Here is a 21,875-nt window from a genome sequence, read left to right on the forward strand (position 1 = left end):
CTCTTTAATGAAATCTTTTGCGTAAAGAGAAGCTTTTACCTTTCTAGCTCCTCTACAGTTCCAAAAACCAATGGATGACATTAAAGATTTAAGGGGAAGAGGTTCCCCGCCCATGTCTTAACCTCTCCTTCCATTTTCCTGCTTCTTGAATTCTGTTTGATAGGACCTAAGCCCTTTAACTGCTTAGTCCCCTTCTTCTTTGTCTTGCTTGATCCTTCTTCTGTAATGTTGAACTTATCCTCCATAAGATTATTTTTTGCCTCTTCTTCAATAATAACTCCTTTTTTATAAGACATCTCTGATTTTTCAAGCACCTCAGGGTCTTCATCTCTACCTTCAATAATTTCACCCTCCTCCCCTATGTTGATCAAGGCATCAAACTGATTACTACAAATTTTTCTATCAGCTATTGGATAGCTGCTACTATTTTTTCTTTCTTCCGGAACTCCCTGTTCTTCACCTTGATTACTGGAATTCAGCAACGCCTCTTCTGAATTTTTATTTGATTTTCCCTCTCCAAGCTTTTTCTGGTTCCCAATTATCTGGACTTCTGTATGTACTTCTTCCACAACTTCTATGTCATTCTTCCCTGAAATTTTCTGCCAAGACCGATTGTTTTGCAATCTAAAGTTTCTATCTCTTCTTTCCATAGTTAACATGTACTCATGGACCATAATCATCTTTAGTATCCTTGAGAGCATCTTTTTTTACTGATTCTGCTTCTGAGTTTTTCTTCATAACAGCAATGTCTTCAACAACATGCATTGCTGTAGTTTTACTGAAAATCTGCCCAGGTACCTCCTTGCTCACCTGACAGAACTTCTCCAAATGCCCTATCTTTCCACATTTGAAGCAAATGCAAGGTAACTTCTCATAGCATACTTTCTAGTAGAATTACCCCGGTGCTCCTTCTACCCAAACTCCTAGAGGAAGTTTGCCTTCTAGTTTGATTCAAACACAAATTCTTGCATATTCACGCCTCCCCTATTGAAACATATTCTCATCGATCAGAAAAGGAACTCCAACCTTTGATGCAATTCTGTAGACATTAATCCTGTCCCAACATTGCAAGGGTAGGTTAGGAAGCCTAACCCAAACGGGAGTCGTAAGCCCTTTTAGTGAAGATGGATTAAACTCCGGTGACCATTTGTCCAAACCAATAACACAACTGTTAACGGACCAGGGGCCATTTTTTAACACAGCTTCCATAGCTTCTTGTTCCTCAAATGCGCACAGGACCCATCCACCTCCTAGTAAAGTCATATGGAATCTACCAAATCGGTTCCATTGCTTCCTTAGCTCCGCACCAATAACATGATAAGGAACCAACTCGCCAAACACCTTGACGACCAAAGCCTTCTTCAATCTATCAGAATTCTCCAACTCATTTTGTTGGTGAAGTTTAACAGCACCGTCCTCAGCAAAGTCCTTCCCATAATCAAAATCAATAATTTTGAAATTAGGCTTGGAATTCCATACATTTATGACTACCTTGATCGGTTGAGGAGGGATTGCAGATTCCAATCCTTCCTTATCAATACAATTGCCCAACATGGCTGATTCACATACTCTGACCCTCTCCAGATCTTTATTCTTATCTTGCCCATCATTAACATCCTCCACATTTTTGAGAATATCCGAGACCATATCAAGATTTTCATTCAAAGGAGCATTATTCGTTTCCATGACCTTCTTCGTTCCCGAAGAAGAGCTTCTTCCCTCTACCAATAAACCTTCATTTTCCAAATCTCCTCTGTTTTCGCAAACAGCTGCATCTTCATATCGACAAGATTCCTTCCGAAAAATGCTCTTCTCATCAAACAAAACATTTTTCCCTTTGCCAATACATTCCGAAATGATTTTCAGAGATTGATAACCGCCTTCATTGATCGCAAGAGGTTTAGCAGATTTAAACCTCAAATTGGTCTCATGATCGAACAGCTTGCATCTCCAAAAGCTGGAGGCGAAACACCTTGCTTATTCTGAGATAATAATTTGATCGAAGCCGTAGCTGGGATACGACTATCGTTGGTGCTGGAAGAGGACCGGCGACCTTCCGTCGCCATAAGTGGCGAACGAAAAATGCGGGAAAGCAGATTTTCAAAATTATGTTGAACTCTCTCTCTTACGAAAAACGTGGAACTTCTCTCTCTTCCGAAAACTATTTGATTTTACACCCCAGATTTTCAAAAAATAAAAGAATTATTTTTGTTAGAGGAGAAAATTTTGTTGGTATTATTTAATAAAAATCCCCCTTGTTTAGGGCATCCTACAATTAGAAAACCACTTGTACGATTAAAAATTGTCCAGTATGATTAATTCAAATCAATTATCAGATCATACAAGATAAACCAAAGTCTCTCTAAAGAGTTCTTGGGTGGATCACACTGTAAGATATTTGTATCATACAGTACGATTTAATCTTTTTTAAAATTTAAATTTTGGTTATTTTAAGTAACTAAGATTCAACATCGGGGTTTCTTAATATACCTGATCTTCTAGTGCTATTAGTTATATGTTATTTTTATTTAATTTCTATTTAAATATATTGTATGATATAGATCTTATAGTAGGATTAACAAAAAAATTAAACATTTAATTTTAATCCCCTTGTGTGTGTGTGCATAGTTGCTAAATCAACATACACCTAATACAAAAGTAGACTCAAGAAAAATGAAAAATACAGGCTTTATAACATGCATACTAACTTTTATGATCCTTTTACTATTAATCCTTTTTCTCCATTGTGTCCTATTGAAAGATAAATTTTCGTTTTAATCTAATAAAGAAATATCATTTCTAATATTTTCTAACCAAGTCTTTTTAGGTCTACCTCTACATTTATTAACTTGAAGTCAAATATAATACCTCTACTTTCCTAACCGGGTCAGCGGAAGGCCGCTATTTTATGTGAGCAAACCATCTAAGGCAACTCTCTCTAATCTTATCTTCCATTGGCACTACTATAACCTTTCCACATATATGGTCATTTCGTATCCTATCTCTAAGGGTAAAGCCACTCATTCACCTGAGCATCCTCATCTATGCAACACTTAGTATTCTGCTTCTCTTTTAATGGCCAACATTCGGCATCATAAAGAATTTGAGGTCTCACTACCATCTTATAGAATTTTTCCTTAAGTTTGAGGGGGATTGTTCTATCACACAATTAACCTGGTGCACTCCTCCACTTCAACCATTCAACTTGAATTCTGCTGATAATATCCCCATCTATTTCACCATCACTATGAACAAGATCTAAGATATCTAAAATGTGTACTTTTATTAATGACTTGATCGCCCAAAGTTACAATCCCCTCACTAGGTCTATTATTACTAAAATTATACTCTGTATATTCAATTTTAGATCTACTCAAGTGAAAATCTTTAGACTCTAAGGTTGACCCCCATAATTCAAGTTTATCTTCAACTCCCTCTCTAGTCTTATCAACAAGAATAATATCATTAGCAAAAAGCATACACCAAGGTACATCTTCTTGCAAATGTCTAGTGAGAACATCCATGACTAAAGCAAAAAGATATGGGTTTAAGGATGATCCTTGATGTAATCCAACTGAAATAGGAAAATACTCTGTCAAACCACTTTGTGTTTGAACACAAGTAATAGCTCCTTTATACATATCTTTAATGATTTGAATATAAGGATTATTAACTCCCTTCTTTTCAAGACTCTCCATATCACTTCTCTTACAACTTTATCATATGTTTTCTCAAAATCGGCAACCGACACTTGAAAATGATGCTTGACCCTGCCCAAACAATGTCGGATCACAAAATAGAATTCGTCGTTGTGTTTGAAACGTCTTAGTCACCAAATGTCGACTGTAATTGTGCCTAATGAACTTTGTGTGGGCGAATCGGTGCGGATCTCGAGGCAGCGCTCCACAAATCGAGACACAATTTTATTTTCTTTTTGTTTGTTTGTTATTTTAATATTATTATTATTATTATTATTATTATTAAATAAAAATGTCGTACCTACTACTTTGCGCCAATGTGGACGTCGTTCATGTCACAGGGTTTATGCACACAATTTTTGCTCAAATCCTGCTTCCAGTCTCACTCTTTCATGCTATTAAAGTGAACTCAATGCAAAAAAAAAATGAAGTCAATGCTTCGTCTTGGGATTTCTTCGATTTCCTTTGATCCCTCTACCCATATCCACAACAGCTCATGCCGCTCACGGCGTCGAAGCTCTCGATCGACCGCCTCACCCGCCTCCCTCTTCGACTTTGCTCATCCCGCCAAACATCTTCTAGCCGGTTTCGAACCCATGCCGCTCAAACGACCTCATGCTAGCTTCGATCAACCTCCTTAGCCTGAGCCGCCTATGCCGCATGCAGCTCACGTCGACCTCACTCAGTCTGATAACCCTCTACCGATCCAACTCCACAGGACAGATCCGAACTTCCGACCCATCGAACCAGCCTCGCGTGAAGATTTCTTGCTATCCGACCCAACCACCTGCCTTCTCCAATCAATACATCCCAACTCCTTGTCATGTCCAAACTCCAACCTTACTCGATCTCGCTAAAACTCCCAATCTCCTCCAACTAGACCTCCTGTGTCCGTCAGTTGCAGCCAAAGCCACACAATCCCTCACCCAAACTCCTCTTGCCACAAATAGACAACACCTCACTTCTCTTCTTCCCCCCTCTCAAACTTCCAACAGCTATGAGCTCCTCTCCCTCTTCTTCCTTGCAAATTTCTAAAGCCAATAAATTGAACTTATCAGCTCGACCTAAAATCTTTTCAACCAAAACCCCAAACAACAAACTACACTCCAAAGCCCACCTACAACTCACCCAACCAGCCCTTTCCTTTCATTATTAGTATTATTATTATTATTATTATTACTATTATTATTTAAAAAAATAGAGAAATCAAACGAAAAAAAGAAAGAAAATTTCAAAAAGAAGAAAAAGAGAGCAAGATAAAAATCAGATCAAAAAAAGGGGAAGAAAATTTTCGTGCATTTTTATCATCGTCGCCTCGACACCACCGTCGTCTCCCGTTACTAAGGCATAAATGGTTCCTAAAATAAAAAAATATGCAAATTTGTTTTTTCGGCACTTGCGGTGCAACAAGCGGACACACTTTTCATAGTTTGGTGGGAATGCCCAGCTCTCCAAAATTTCCCTAAATAGGGGAGATGCTCTGATATGTTAAAAATCAGAACATATGGAACAAGACTTAAACAAAATGAGAGGATACGAACTTGCAATTAAACTGACAATGAATAGATTTTGAACATAGCAAGGAACCATATCTAGTTGTTTAAATTGAAATAATAACAAACAAATAGACAAGATCTTGTGATAGACAAAGAATTCTGAATGCAAGCTGCTCGCAACCAAGGATCAAATAAAAATGTAACGATGCGCTTACAACCAACAACACAATTTTCAATGAATATTAGGGTGTTATTATATCGATTGAAATGCAAACATCAACAAGCAAATTCACTATGCAAATCATAAGCTACCTTCAAGGGAAGTGAAGGATTTGTGATTTTTGACATAATTCGTCCACAAGTAATGGCCAACAAAAATTGTAGGAAATATAGCGACCTGCTTACAAGTGTGGGCTCCGAAAATTCTGCCCCGGCCTCCGCCCGCTGATTGAATTTTTTTTTGGCGAGGGAGTTTTAACGGATTAAGTTTCGGGGTAAATTTTCGAAGGCATATGGGTTTGTAGATAAGACACTACCCAGAGATTTCGCCCTCATTTTGCGAGGACTTTATGATATGAGTTCTGGTTTCCTATAAGCGCAAGCCCTTATAGTTAATTACCCCTCACAATAATGAGAGAGAACTTTTGATTAAGGCTAGTCGTCAATCAGATACGTAAGAATACGTGTTATTTGGCATTTAGTAGCAACAATGAACATTTGAAATTTGGAATTTGAAGGGTTTGGAAAGTTTGATTTTTAAAATAAAAATTTCATCACCTTGCACATAAAGTGGATGGTGGGGGAATGGATGATAGACCCGATCAAGATCCCATGGTTCCGTCATCCCAGGCCATCGTGGTCCCTAGTCTACTTAGTCAGAGGAGGTAGTCGACCCAACCTGACAGAAGGATCCTTGTCGGCAGCCATGGGTTGCTTCGTCCAAGAGAATCATGTAGACCTTGGGTGAATGTTTGTCTAAGGGGTCAAATTTGAATCCACCTTAGCTGATAGAGGGCTTTGTGCCTTATCGATTATATCCTATTGATTCATATCTCAATGATTTGATGCCAATAAGTAACGTATCGGCTCTGGCCATAACCTGTATTTCGTGGTGCCATCTGGCGGCAAAACCACTCGATTCAGAGGCCCTCAGATCATAACCGTTTATCCTGCAGTGTCATTTGACGGCAAAACTGCCTGTTAGAGGACACGTACCACAACTTTATTGGCAGGAGATTATTTGAGAATGAATCCTAGTGATATGTTCGACTAGGCATTTGACTCTTTGTAAGCTGAAGTAGTTTTTCAGATTTATCCACCTTGGCAAACTGTTGCGGAGGGTGGATGAATTTTGTTTTAAGTGGTTGGATGGTTGATTTTCAAATTTAAATATTTTTAGATTTTTTTTTTGGAATTTTATATTTTTTTATTTTGGACTTTCGGGCATTTGGGTGGCATTTGAAATGTTTGAAATGAATCTCTCCGGGGGAGGTTTCGTTCAACATGACCATCATCAGGGTGTGGGCTCATTCATTGATTAAACCTTATCGACCCTATCAACTTACCGATAAGGTATCGGGTTTTCGTAGATTTCATGCCTTTATTAGTGAATTCTCTGGATCATAAGCCTTGAAGGTCTAACATGAATGTATTAAAATATATACACCGGTTGCCACAACCGTGTATTTGTTTGAAGGTTCGAACCCTGTCAACTCCTATTGATCCGCATAGGATGATCAAGTTCGAACTTGAATTCACTTATTGACCTGCGCAGTATCCCTAGACGTCACGTGTATACTTATAACACGCTCGTCGGGGCCCATGCGGGTGTTTAGGGCATTTTATACTTATTTATTGTACCTTTTCGACTCCAAATTATTTGCTTAGGAGGATCGGGTCCAAATTTATTGACCCGCGTAGCATCCCTAGGCGTCACGTGTGTACTAATAACACGCTCACCAGGGCTCATGCGGGTGTTTGGGGCATTTCATAATTAAACCCTGTCGACTCCCACTTAGGAGGATCGGGTTTCGTAGGCTTTATGCCTTTATTAGTGAATTCTCTTGATTATAGGCCTTGAAGGCCTAATATGAATGTATTAAAATAAATATACCGGTTACCACAACCATATATTTATTTGATGGCTCGAACCCTTACGACTCGTATTGATCTGTATAGAATGATCGGGTTCGAACTTGAATTCCCTTATTGACCCGCGCAGCATCTCTCGGCATCACGTGTGTACCCATAACATGCTCGTCAGGGCCTATGCGGGTTGTGATTGTATTTATCCCTTTAGTGTACCTATATGTATACAAACTACGGTGCACGTGCGGGGATATTTTAAAATACTTGTAATTATGCGAGTAACAACCATTTGAATGCACATAATATTTCATTTGAGAATTTGAACACGCCTTCTGTCCACTTGTATAAGTGTTGTGGATTCGGTGGCGTAAAGTAGCAGCTTCTGGATTTGAATTTTGAGTTCAAATGGTCCAAGTCATATCCACTTGATGTTCAAATTAAGTCCACATAATGTATGAATCAAGTTCAAAGCTTATGTTCAAGTTTATAGTCAAGTTTTAATTCAAGTTTTCATTTAGCTCATTTGATGTTCCAACCAAATTCAGTCTCAATTCATGTCCTTGTTTGAGTTCAAAGCAGAAGTTCAAGGTCTAGACATGTTCAAACAAAGTCCATGCTCAATATGAGCCTCTTCCGTTCGTCGAGTCCCCTGCGGTCCTTGCAAGTTCAAGTTCGTACTCAATTTTTACTTAGGTTCAAGAATTTTATAGTTCATTTTGTGTCCAAATATCAGTCCAGTGTTTCAATGAAAATTTCGGTAGCCTCCCGGCGTCTCCCCTATTTAGGAGAAAAACCAAGAGGCAACCTTCCCCTCGATGCTACGCGAGCGCTTCAGGTAGGTGTCAAATGGCACCGCGATTGCATATTTGTTTATGAAAGTCCCCGCCTTTTTTTAAATAATAATAATATTATTAAAATAATAGAAACTATATTATTATTATTATGAAAATAATAATAATAATATTAACATTAATATTAATATTAGCATTAATATTAATATTAATGTTAAATGCACTTATCATTAAAACATTGAGGTGAGGGAGAGAGAGACAACCTTGATTAAGCTAGGGATTTGAAATTGGTTGAGTTAGTGGGCTGAGTTGGAGTGAGTTTAGCTAAGTGGGTTGAATTGGAGTGAGTTGGGCTGAGTTGGTTGAGTTGGAGTGAGTTTAGCTGAGTGGGTTGAGTAGGTTTACGCAACTAGTTAAATCCCTAACAGCGAATGAAAAGGGAAAGGGGTGAAAACGTGGAGTTCGGATGGCAGAGGAGTCGGCTAGGTAGGAGAGCTTATACTTCTATCTCTCTCTCTCTCTCTCTCTCTCTCTCTCTCTCTCTCTGCGGCTCAAAGAGACCGGATTCGGGAGGTGCAGTATGGCCTGGGGTCGAAGTGAGGTCGGGTTGGATGGAGGTCATGGGAGCTGTGGATACAGGAGGGCTTAGGCAGTGGAGATGGAGGCTTTGGCTTCAGTTTGCTCTGGAGAGGAAGGGAGATCAGAATTCGGTGGAGACAGAGGGTGGAGTTTGGTCGTGGCCTTGCGAATGGAAGAGAAGAGCGAAGAAGCCAAGAAGCAGCGGGAGAGTGGAGGTTCTGCGTGGAGAGAGCTTCGACAGTGGAGAAGGTAGCGAATGGAATGGAAGCCGTGAGAAGAGCCTGCTCGGTTGGCTTTTAAAGACGTTGAAAAGCAGCGATCGAGGCACTGCGAATAGGAATCCCAGAACGGCGTCGAAGAAACAGTGTTCTAGCGAATTTGAGCATGATTCTCGGAGAACTGAACTGAGTCGTCGTATATGAGGTATGTAGGATTTCTTGCATTTTTTTCTGGAATTTGGGTAGGTTTTCTGGCTTTTATGTATAAGTCAACAACAAGCAACAGTACGAAACCTTCAATGGATATTACAACTCATGTATAATGATCATATTAGTTGGAATACAAATTCCAACAGACAATGATGTCAGTTTTACCATGCAAGTCATCATACAAACACAATCAAAAGGCATGGAATGAATGCTATGGCATCCCTTCAATCATTGTCAATCAGCTTGCAAATAAGTCCAGCAATCCCTTATGAACACTGAAGGTTGATACGCAATGAATATGGTAAGTTGACGACAAACGAACATAGAGAAATTAGTGATGAATGTAGCTTAACTGATAGTCAACAACGCGTCGTTGGCTCAAGAGAAGTTCCCATCATAAACTTACAAATGAATATACCAATCTGCCTGTAAGCAACAATGGTAGATTTGTTGCAGGTATGAGTGGTTCCTTGCGAACATAGATACACACTCAACATTCTATCTGCAAATAAGAACCAAGAGTCTATATCAAATGCAAGTGCCTACGACCCGCTGTAGAAGATCCGTCTTGTACACAAAACATTATTTGCAAGCAAATATAGAACGAGCTGAAATAAAACAAGCACCTAGGGGCAATGACAAAGACTTGAAATGCATTCAACAATCCCTTCTACAAACAATACTGGAAAATCTATGTTGAGCACAGTTCACCTATATGCAATAACGGGTGGCTTTGGAATGTCCATTGACAACACAAAATAAATTTGAGAAAGCTTGCATGACGTGACAGCTCGCTCACATGAAGCAGCAAGTGAACCGTGGTGCAACCTGATGACGCACTTGCAAGTAGAAGCAAGAAATTTGTAATGATTATTGTGAACAATAGGAAAACTGAAGTAGTAAATTTGCGGCTCTAGGTTGTCATGTAGGATAGATTAGTTACTTGCAAATGGCAGGATTAAGGCTCGTGATGCGTCGTGCAATGTATCTAACGGCAGAAATATACTCTTGCATGCTGAATACTGAAGAAGACGATAGCATGCAAAAGATGAAATGAACCAAACTGCGATGTCAATGCACGATAAATGAAACTCAACACATTGCTAAATAACGTCACCAGATCCACAACATTTGTACGAGTAGACGTAAGGTGTTCGCAGGCTCCTTAAATAGAAACTTGTGCATTTTTCAAGTGATAATCACTGCACAATCGGTCAGATTTGTATATTTTAAAAACACCCCCTTATGTATTGAAATGCGCACTAATACATTCAAAAAATACACATGCATTCTGCAAATGTTTTGGAAAGCATGCAATGTGCATACACATTGTAATATGCAGGGTGCATTATGCAAACATACCATTCAATATGCAAGGTGCGTCACACTGTGGCGGCACGTCACATTGGCATACACCCACATTGTGCATGTGCACATTGCAATATGCAAAATGCATTATGCAAGCATACCATCGTACGTGCAAAATGCACTATCATAGTAGCACACCATGACAACATGTAAATACATCATATGCTACTACATTAAGCCACCACGCAACCTACAAAATATCACACAAGCACGTTAAGTACTACATAAATGCATTATGTCAACGCAACATATATATCATGCGAGATGCAAATACGCTATGCAAACATGTTATAACATTCAAATGCATCATGAGCATATGTTAATCAACATATGGATGATTCATACAAATGCACAGCATGAAAATGCTTTACATCATTCATGCAAGTTCGTTATACTATCCAGTGAATGTATTATGACGTTCATGCAAATCCACAATGTCATTTATATAATCATGAGAACCCCACAAATACATCATGTCATGTATAATATATCAAATACATCAATTGTTTTTTAAATATGAAAACCCGCATGGGCCCCGATGAGCGTGACATATGTATACACATGACGTCTGAGGATGTTACGCATGTCAAGAAATGAATTTAAGTTCAAGTTCAATTCTTCTATTTGAATAGATAGGAGTCAACATGACTTGAACCGTTAAACAAATACATGGTCGTAGCGCCGACCGTTGTATTTGATTTTTTTATGTTCATATAAACCTTCAAGGTCTCTTACAAAGAAAGTTCACAAATCAAAATAAATATCATAGGTTTCGATATCCACAATAATTCAATTAAATTACGGTCATGATCAAAGCTTGTATGCTCCATAATATTTCTAAATCATTGAGTAATGAATCAATAGGGTATGATTGATAGAGCACAAAGCCTTTTGCTAAGGTTGACTCAAATATGTCCCATTAGACAAAAACTAACCCCAACTCTACAAGGTACACTTGGACGAAACAACTCATGGCTGCCGAAAAGTATCATTAGGTCAGGTTGGGTCGACTACCTCCTCTGACAAAGTAGATTAGGACTATGATGACTTGGGATGATGAAATCATGTGATCTTCATCGGGTTCATCATCATTCCCCTCACCATAAGCTTTAAGTACGCGGGTTCATCTCCATAGGGGTATCAATTGACTTGCAACCAAGAAAACCAATTTCCTCAAGAATATTAATAATGAATTTCCTTTTGGATATTGATGCCTCATTTTTGTTGTCGGCAACTTCAACTATGACAAAGTACTTCGATTGTTTTGGATCTTTGGTGAAAACACTTTGCAAGTAGTGTTTTACTTCAGAGATGTTATGATCACTTCTAGCTAGTAAGATGTCATTAACATAAACAAACTATTGTATGATAGAGCCTAAAGGTGCATACTTGATGAAGACTGAATGATATGTGGTTCTATTTTAAAGACTAATTTAGCTAGGACATTGCGCAATTTTTCAAACCAAGCTTATGGACTCTATTTTAGTTTGAAATAGTCTTCTTTTATAGGACATATTCAATTCTCCCCCAAAGTTACATACCTAGCTGTTTGGTCTATAGAAACCGACTTATTTAGATCGTCATAGAGGAAGGCATTACTCATATTCATTTGCAACATAGTTCATTGATTGATGGTCAATGATAAAATGATTTGAATGGAGTCAATTTTGGAAACCCGGGAAGTGTAAAAGTAGTCTATCTCATAAAATTGCTTGAATCATTTTGCACTACTCAAGCTTTGTATCAATTTATCGATCCATAATAAAGTTTCACAATGAATGCTCACTAGTGTGTAACTAGTTTAAAATCAAGAGAGGGAACAACTAAATCCCATGTATAACTACTAAGTGGAGCTTCTATGCGGGTATACATGGCTTGTTTCTCTAAAGGATTCTATAGCAGTTCTTGATATATCCTAGGAATAAATGAATTCAATAAAGACACAACAAATGCATGGAAGGAATTTGATAATTGATCAAATTGTATATGTCAAAGTGAATGGGATGAATAATATATTATTATCTATATTATTGTTGTGGGCTCTAAAAATTCACACCCAGACCTCTCCGCAGCCTCTCTATTCTTTTCCAAGTGAGAGATTTCGCCCTTATTTTGCTATGATTTTATGATCTGAGTTCAGGTAAACTACAGGAACAAGCCCCTATAGTTAATTACCCCTCCCGATAACAAATGAGAACTTTCGATTAAGGCTAGTCGTCAAACAGATACATAATATCCAGTGTATAGTTGCAGGATGATTTAGGTATTTGGAAATTTAATATTTAAAATTAGAAATTTACCCCCTTACAAAGCGGATGGTTGGGGAGGTAGTGTTGATAGACCAGATCAATATCTCTTGGTTCCGTCATCCCAACTTATCATGATCTCTGGTCAACTTAGTCAAAGGAGGTAATCTTCTTAACCTTATATAATGATCCTTGTCAGCAAACATGGGTTGTTTAATTCAATGGTACCTTATAGACATGGTGTCAATGTTTATCTAAGAGGATAAATTTGAATCCACCTTAGCTAACAGAGGATTTTGTATCATATTAACTATATCCTATTGATTCATTACTCAATGATTTAGCACTATTGGGGAACATACGTGCTCGGACCATGATCACAATTTAATGGTGTCATTTGGCGATAAAACTACTTGGTCAGAGGGTCCTAGTCATAACCGTTTACTTGTGGTGACATTTGACAGCGAAAGCATGCATAAGCGGACACATGCCACATCCTTACTAGCAAGAGATAGATTGAGAATGAATCATAGTGATATTCTCAACTAGATATTTGCTCTTTGTGTAGGATGGATGAGTATTTTTTTCTTTAAGTATTTAGGTTTATTATTTAAATTTTAAACATTAATGTTTTTGTGATTTTTGAGTTTTGGGTTTTCATGAGAATTTGAGAGTTATTTTGAATGTTTGGATTCCCCTCCGGTTGAGATTTTCCATCAATATGATCATCATTTGGGTTTTATGAGCAATTTCACTGTATTGGTTAAACCTTATCGACCCTGTCGACTTGTCTAGATCGGATTTGTTTTTGTCTTTATGCTTTTATTAGTGATTTTTTTATACACCTTGAAGACCTAATATAAATATATTGACCTGTATTCAATAAACAAAAAAAGAGGGAAAATAAAAAACATCTCACCTGCTCTCTGCTCTCGTACGTCGTCGCTGCTCTTCGCACAACGAGGCCATACCTCGCATCGTTTCATCGCACGACCTCGCGTCGTTTCATCGCGCGATCCTTGCATCGTTAAAATGAGAGCGAAGGCCCCCATTTGTGCGTCTCTACCCCGAGCTCTCTCTCTCTCATTTCCTCTCTCGATTTCCCTCAACCCTGCTCCAACGACGACGTTCCCTTTCAGTCGAAACAGAAGTTACCACGTTTTGATCGGAGACGACAACGGGAGCTCACGGTTGAGAATCAGGTCGGAAGTCACTGCGTTCTGATCTTGATCAATGACGGGAGTTCGTCGTTCCTCGGACTCCTTTTATGTTGTTCGACTCTGCCTTCCTCGTGGCCGAGCGACTTCGTTCCTTCGACTACTCTCCCTATCTGTCGGACCGGAAGTTGTGCATTTTTGTCGGAGCTAACAGCAGACCTCTACTGTTGTCCGACTTCGGCCCATTCGTGGCTATTCGACTTTGCACCTCTACCGACTCTCCCCTCTCTCTGATCGGAGGCAACCACGGGAGCTCTCCCGCAGAGAAGGTAACTTTCTCCCATTCGCGCTCCTTCGGCTTGATCCCGTAAGCATAGAAGAGAAAGGGAAGGGGGTTAATTTGTTGAAATAATTATTAATTATCTTTAATTATAATTATAATTAATTAATAATTCATAATTAATTATCAAATATAATTATTTAGTTAATTATAATTAATTTTGATTAATTATAATTATAATTAATTTAATAATTATAGTTAATTATAATTAATAATTAATTATATATTATAATTAATTAATTATTATTATAATTGATATTAATTTTAAAAAAAAGGAAGAAGAAAGGAAATGTGCCCCTTCGCTTGCCTCGGTCTTCGTGCCTTCCACCGCCGGTTTACCGGCCGCCAAAGGTATAATTTCTAGAACCTAAGCTCTCGCCTTACATCGACAAGCGTGTCGGGCCGGCAAACCGCCTATACACGCTTTTCTCTAGCGTGGTGGGAAGGAAACCCGGCGCGACACATACGACGAGGTAGGCGAGCGACCCCCGGTTCAAAATCTTGTTCTCGACGTTCGTGGCGCATCGAAAAACTGCCTATACATGCTTTTCTCTAGCGTGGTGGGATGGGAACCCCGTGCGGCGCCTACGACGAGATCGGGATATTCTTAAGTTTCGACTTATGGGGAAACCACTGCTTCTCTTTTGCAATAGGTACCGAAGACACATACACGCCTTTCTCTGGCGTGGTGGGGACAAAGACTTTACACGGCCGCGGTGTCCTCGTACGAAGGCACCTACCGTACACGCTTTTCTCTAGCATGGAGGGAGGCCCAGTTTTCCGTAGTTTTCCCCTAAACGGGGGAGACGCCGGGAGGTTGCCAAAATTTGTGGTGAAATATTACTACGCTCGGACTTGTTTTGAACTCAAAAAGAACAAAAGATTTGGACTCAAATTGAACATTTGAATTGGCACAAAAATCTGACTTGGACCATAAAGGACTTGTACTCGAACAAGAGCAGTGGACTTCTAGACCTAAACCTGAACAAAATCTAAATGATTTCTAAAAGTTCAAATCCAAATAAAATCAAGCCAGAGCTGAAATTCAAATCAATTGCAACAAATGAACTTGCAATGACATCAGGGGACCCGAACATAGAACTCAAACTCAAGTGAACTCTAACATGAATTGAACAAGGTTTCAGAAGACTTGAACTCAAATGTGAACTTCATTAAAATAGAATCTGAACTCAAGTGAAATACAACGGAATTGAACTCAAAGCAGAAGCTTATGAACATTGGATTTGAGTTGGGCAGTATCAAGTAGAGCTTGAATACAACGAACTCCTACAATAGTTTCTATGAGGTCAAATGCGCCACACTTTCAAGGACAACGGGGAGACTCAAGTATGAGTTGAACTTTGAACTTCGGTCCGATGGAATACATAGGATTGGGACTTTGGATGAATGAACCAATCAAAGTCTAAGTGCACAGTCGTCCAAGCTAACAACAAGTTGCAAGTGAGAGATGAAATCCCGATGCATATGAAAGATGTATTAATTCCTACAACAATCCCTACAAATGCTTATTGATGGAGATGGCAATACTGGAGATCAGCAATCAAAGATTTAGTCATTCAAACAAATGCAATCGTCACCCACCTGTGATTGGTGAAAGGTGGATGGATACTAATGCAAATGGCTCTCTCCTACGAACATTTCTAAAAAATCATAGTGAATACAGCGGTCCCCACAAATGAGCACGAGCTACTTGTGGATAACAACGGTAGGTGTATTTTAAATACAATGAACCACTGTGGACACAAGTACTGATGTCATCTATAACAACGGTGACCAAGATTTCCAAGTATGTCGGATACAAGGGCAACTCGATGTACGGAGAAGGAAACCTCCTGGCAGAAAGGGAGGGAAGTTCAAACAAATTAGAACTAAACTTCCTGGTGTTGCAAGAAAATCTCCTTAATCCTATCCTCAGGAAGAAAACAGTATTCGCATCTATAAATATCAGATACAACAAATCTACTACACCAAAGATCTTAAAAGGAGATCTCTTCTTTGCAAAGTAACGAACTCCAAAGTCCAGAAGAAATGTTCCCCGATGAATGAGAGGGGGGGGGTCAACATCAAGACCAAATCGCCAATAAATATGCGGTCACTCAGTCGACCGGAATATTTATCTTATACATTCATATTAGGCCTTCAAGGCCTTCAACAAAGAAAGTTCATGAACAAAGGCACAAAGTCTACGAGAAACCCGGCCCGATCCTCGATCAATAGTTTGGTCGAGTTGACAAGGTTCAATCCAAAATTAGAAATGACCCCAAACACCCCGATGATGGCCGCGTTGATTGAAGATCTCAACCGGAGGGGTTAATTTTAGGCATTTCCAAATGCCTCCCAAATGTCCACTCAAAATTCAAAAATCTAAAATTTCAAGATATTTAAAATTGAAATAAATCCATCAATCACTTAAAGCAAAACCCATCCACCCTCCGCAACAGTTTGTCGGGCTGGACAAACCAAAATCTACTTCTGTTCACAAAGAGCCAAATGCCTAGTCGAAAATATCACTAGGATTCATTCTCAAATAATCTCCTGCCAGTAAAGACATGGTACGTGTACTCTAACCGGCGGTTTTGCCGCCAAATGGCACCGCAGGATAAACGGTTATGACCCGGGGCCCTCTGAACAGAGTGGTTTTGCCAACGCCGTTATGGCCAACGCCGTTACGTTTCTTATTGTCATCAAATCCTTGAGATATGAATCAATATGATATGATCGATAGGGCACAAAGTCCTCTGTTAGCTGAGGTGGGTTCAAATTTGTCCCCTTAGGCAAATATTCACCCCCGGTCTACAAGGTCCCCTTGGATTAAGCAACCCATGGCTGCCGACAAGGATCCTTCTGTCAGGTTGGGTCGACTAGCTCCTCCGACTAAGTAGACCAGGGACCACGATGGCCCGGGACGACAGAACCATGTGATCTTGATCGGGTCTATCATCCATTCCCCCACCATCCGCTTTAAGTGCAAGATGGTGAAATTTCTATTTAAATATCAAATCTTCCAACCCAAATTCCAAATCCAAACTCAACTCTTCAATACCCAAATCCTATGCTGCTACTATAGCCAGATAACATGTGTTCTCTACGTATCTGATCGACGACTAGCCTTAATCGAACGTTCTCTCTCGTTATCGGGAGGGGTAATTAACTATAGGGGCTTGCGCCTATAGGAAACCAGAACTCAGATCATAAAGTCCTCGCAAAATGAGGGCGAAATATCTGGGTAGTGTCTTATCTACAAACCCATCTGCCTTCCAAAATTTACCTCGGAACTTATCCAGTTAAAACTCCCTCGCCGAATAAAAGAACAAAGGCGAGGAGGCCGGGGCCGAATTTTCATAGCCCACAAAATGTTAAAAACAAATATCTCAGTCGATGTCACAACCGTATATGCGTTGGATAGTTCTAACCTTGTCGACTCCTGTCTATTCACATTGAAGGATCGGGCTCGAACTTGGGTTCATTTCTTAACCCGCGCAACATCCTCAAATATCACATGTGCGTATACGACATGCTCGCTGAGGCCCATGCCAGCATATACTTTTATATGTATTTTGTATGTTATAGTGTATATATGCATAATGCACTTTGCATGTTAAAGTAATGTTAGCCAGGGCATGGTGCATTTTGCATATTGGGTGATGCATTTACATGATGCTCTTGCATATTACTAATATATACATGCTACAAATGTGTCAATACAATTTTTTATGCATGGGGGGATACTTTTACAACGATCAACTATGCAAATGACCCCTGTTAATAAATAGATTCATCAGCAAATAGATTCATTAGCCGTCGTCTCGCATAGGGAATGGTCGTATTCTTCTACAAGTGAATTAACATTGACTGTAGGGATGTCGCAACATTCATTGCATGTTATATGTTATCATTCATGAACAGGCTACTGGGTGTTCATCTGCACGTCGACCGGTATTGATGACAAAGAGGCCATCCCCTTTACAACCTTCTCATTTTACTTGTAGACATGCTACATCCTTTGCATGCCGCTCATCATTGCTTGTAGGATTTAATATGTTCATATGTTGATATCGAATGCAGGGTGTTGTTAACATTCATTTTAGGTTACCAATACTTGCGCCATTTATTACGGTTATATCTATTTATTTATAAGCATGATTTGAGATGAACATTCCGAGTCAACAATCATTATTCAAAAGTTCCATACTATGACTAGTAATCATGTCATCGCTTGTAAGCAAGTTTTGTTTGCAAGTTCTTTGTCCGTCATAAGCTCCCTGATCATTCATTTATGTTTAATTATTTGTCAATTTGTGAAATGTAGATTCATTTTATGCATTTATTCAAGTTTGGTTCTCTGTTGTCCATTTTAGTTATGTTCCCTGTGATCGTTTTGTCCAATTCAAGTTCAGGTCCTCTACATTTTCTTTGGATTTCGGTAGCCTCCCGGCATCTCTTCCGTTTAAGGAAAATTTCAGGAGCTAGTCCTTCCGTACCACGCTACGAGAGCATATAGGGTTGGTGTTGGGTAACACCATGACAGTGGTTTTTTAATCCCACCATGCTACGATAGTGTGTAGGGGTTTTCGAGGTATCTATCTAAAAATATAGTTTTTTTCTTTCCCGCGGGAATGACGGCACATACATGGGTACTTATAATTGTCCTTGCCACATACAAGAGTGCGTAAAGGCCTACCTGCCTCGCGGCATGCGTCATACCAGATTCCCTCCCACCACGCTACGAGCGCCGAAAGCGATATTTGATGTCTTAAGGTTTTGGAGACATTATACCTTGTTCGGGATGATGACAGTGGTGTTGTTAAAGTTACTATGATCTCAAGAAAAATGTGCATGTGAAACGTGGCACAATTTTTTTCTTTTTTTTTTCTTTTTTCTTCTCTTTTTTCTCTTTTATTATGATACTAATAATATTATTATTACTAAAAAAATAAATCAGTGATAATAACAAAATTATTGAGAGAGAGAGAGGGGGGGGAAAGGATTAGTGTTATGTTGCTTTTGCTGGACATTAGATATGGGTTGGAGGTTTATTCAGTGCTTGAGCCTATGAGTGGAAGGAAGGAATAGAGGAGGAGAGTTGCTGCTTTGTTCACTAACTAGTGGAGAGTTGAGGTTTGAGTAGATGAGTTCAACCTGTAGTGGGGAGGAGTTGTGACGGCGGGTTGACGAGGCGTGAGGTTTGAGGTGAAATCGAATAGCCTGGTCAGGTGTAGCAGATCGACACCGTGAAGGGGCGGGATGAGAGCTGGATGCAGGTCGAACTGGCTGATTCCCAACTCTAGATCGGAAGAGGAGAGATCGGCTTGGGCTTATTTGCGGTAGGTAGGATGAATGGATGAGGAGGTTGGATAGTTCGGCTAGTTGGAAAGCGAGAAAGGTCTGATCTCTGGTTTGGCATCGGGACCGGGGCAATAGAAGCTGAGTAAATTAGAACTGGATCGGTTAATGGTTTCAAGCAAAAGAGGGGTTGTGAAGTCCGTTGTTGCATTCTCTCCTCCCCAGAGGAGAGGACGTCAGGTGCCCGGGCTATCCACCGAGCAGCTGGACATCCATCCGCGAGTTGTGCGTACGTACATAATAGGGAGGTCGGATGGGATTTGTTTGGTATTAACGAGATTTGATTTCATCAGAGGAGGAAGGTCAAGTAGGTTGAAATTGATGTCTCGTTTGCTGGGTGGAATCGAACATCAGCCAAAGATCTTCACACAAGGGCTGGCGTCGGATGCAAATAGGACCAAGATTTGGATAGCAGTCGACGGGAGCTATTTGATTTATGAGAAATTCAGCAGTGGCTATAGGCAGGTTCGCAAGCTTGAGGTAGTTCGGTGGAAAGGATCAGTATCGAGTGAGGAAGACGAAGCTACGAAAGTGGGTTTGATCGTGAGTGGAAGAAGATCGGCATGAAGAGCTGCAATTTGCAAGCAAGACAACAGAACGACTGGTTTCATTTCTTTCTCGTTTTAACGACGAGGCACATCCTCGGTTTAGACGAGAGCAACGATGGAGACACAAGATTAATGGGAAGCGATACAAACGATGTTGAGCAGTCGGGATTTGAGCAGGAATTCGGGGATTTAAGCATAGTCTACAGTCAATTTTAGGTATTATTGACGTTCCGAACGCAATGATGAAGTTTGTTTTGTGATCGAATATCATTTGGGCAACATCGCGCGTCAAGTTCGGGTGTCGGTCGCCTATTTTGACCAATTTTGTATGAATTGATTGCGAGGGCTCCCTTTTGGGCTTATTTGACGTTCTGATCGCAATGGCGCATCCAATTCTCTTTAGTGACGCATCATGTATGTCATCCATCACTTAAGTCATCGATTTTCACTCTTTTCGTGTGTTTTGAGTGTGTGGGTCAACATTTGTAAGAAAGTAAAAGTTGATTAGGAAGATATTTGCACTTGTATGCTTAATCGAATCTGCTATGTGGTTGGAAGTGTTATCGAGAGAGGTTGATATTATTTAGAGTTAACCTGCAAAGGGGTTCAAGTAAATTAGGAGCTTGTTGACTTGAAAATATTAAAAAAAAAAAAAAATAAGAAATCCCTCTACCACATGACAACCCTCTCTCTTATCCATTCCTTCACATGATCTCCCCTTGCCTCCTATACTTGTACCATGTCATCGCTATCACCACTCAAAATGACATGCAAAACCTCCTCTCCCGTGTCACGCCCCATATTGATCGTCTCCTTATCAATCGGCTCGGGTTGCAATAGAGAAAATAAAAAATTGTTATAATATTCAAATTTCGCTCAAGATTCAGTTCTATATAAAAAAAAGAAATATCACAACATCTAATAAAATGGAAGTATGCCAAACTTTCCTTGAAATTTTCTTTGCAGAGCAACTATCACTGCCAAAAACATTCATAATGTAAACATCTTGCTAATTTCAATATAACAATTCTCTTACACTAGACAGTAGAATATTTTTAAAAAAAATGAACTTGTGTATAGTCAGCTTCAACCTTATCATTTCTCTTTCCTAAAAAACTAATAGAATAAAACTCGGATGAGCTTTTAGGCTGAAAAAGATATGCAGCTCTTATATGGGATTCAAGAATACAAAATATGTAACCAATATATAGGTGTTATAATTCTATTTATCATGCTGCTTAATAATACATCATTAATAGGTATAAACTACATAAAGAAATTGTGTATAAAGATCATGTAGCATTAATTTCCTCAACTGAATTAAACATAGAATGTCAATCATGAGAATACATGAAAAGTAATCAGGTGTGTTAACATTTAATCTTGAAATTAACTACATTAATATTTCATTTACTTATTCATCTTTCCTTTTAAATTTCTTGTTCTTTTTAACTAGTCCAGGTCGTCTCGACCCCATAAGCTCTATTATCTAAGATCATATTGCCCCCATAGCCCATATGCTTCGTCATACCGACGTCTTATTGCATATTTAGGTTGTACTGCCCCACCTGCCTATCCCCTCACACGATATTTTCTTAGATTTATTGAATTCTGATGACTGCATTTTCTTTATCAGTTACACATATCATACACCAATTTAAAATAAGTGGGTATACAAAGCATGTATAAAAGAAAGCCTGTACAAGTAACATACCTTTCATTTAATAGTGTAACTAATAGTTTTTGCTTATCTTCTAAACTAAAAATTGGGG

At 39.2% G+C, this 21,875-nt stretch overlaps 1 protein-coding gene across 3 annotated transcripts in view; it reads left to right on the plus strand.

Annotated features, from left to right (window-relative positions):
• LOC110102932 overlaps window positions 1-21,875 on the plus strand; it is a 206,637-nt gene that overhangs the window by 183,437 nt on the left and 1,325 nt on the right. The window lies entirely within an intron of this gene.

Source organism: Dendrobium catenatum, unplaced genomic scaffold, assembly GCF_001605985.2.
Source record: "Dendrobium catenatum unplaced genomic scaffold, ASM160598v2 fragScaff_scaffold_315, whole genome shotgun sequence".
Taxonomy (NCBI): Eukaryota; Viridiplantae; Streptophyta; class Magnoliopsida; order Asparagales; family Orchidaceae; genus Dendrobium; species Dendrobium catenatum.